Source organism: Penaeus monodon, chromosome 25, assembly GCF_015228065.2.
Source record: "Penaeus monodon isolate SGIC_2016 chromosome 25, NSTDA_Pmon_1, whole genome shotgun sequence".
NCBI classification, from domain to species: domain Eukaryota; kingdom Metazoa; phylum Arthropoda; class Malacostraca; order Decapoda; family Penaeidae; genus Penaeus; species Penaeus monodon.
The window spans coordinates 5218511-5219352 of record NC_051410.1 but is presented as its reverse complement, the minus strand read 5'-3'; positions in this window follow the sequence as shown (position 1 = coordinate 5219352).

Here is an 842-nt window from a genome sequence, read left to right as displayed (position 1 = left end):
AGGTGACATAAAACCATTGCACTCTGAGTAAGTACTCACCAGATTATAATAGTCATAGTTCATAATTCAATGGCATATTATGACAGACTGCTACAGAGCAGTTAAGGTTTAGAAGTTTTGATGATAACTTTGTGCTAGATAATAATGTTTTCAATTAGCCAAGGGTAGTAGGAAAGAGAAGTTCCCAAAGGGGCGAAGGAATGCAAAAATGAATATGTATGATTCACATGTAAACATCAAAAGATCATAGGCAACCCTAAAACAGCCGTGACACGTTTCCTCCTAAAAACATCGAAAGAAAGAAGGTATCATTTGTGTTTACTCCCAAAATATGGAAATTGGCAGCTAAAAGGATTTAGTCTTTAACATTAGGAATGCAAAGTATATATAATTTTGGAGTTTTAATTCACACACGAGAATTGCACATACAAGACAAGGAATTCAGAAGAAAAGTTACATTAGGCTTTTAAAACATATTTCCATAAGGTTCATTTGCTAACATGTATCATCGGAAAATATTACTTTAGGGACAGACATGGGCATATTCTCTTTGTTTTACCTTTTTCCTCTTCTATTTCCTTGTTCTACGTCATCGTTCTTGCATCTTCTCCCACTTCCTATTTTTAAATTCTTTCTCTTCCTTCGTCTTTCCACTTCCTGTGTGTCCCTTGTTTTCCGTCCTCGCTCGTTTGCATTCTCCCTTCTCCCCCTTTCTTGCTAATCTTCCATTTTCCTACTTGCTTCCATCTCTCTTGCATCTCCTTCCTTTCCGACATTCTTTCAATTCTCCTCTTTCGTTCCCCTGCTTTGCATCCTCGTCTCTTGTATTTTCTTCTTCCTTT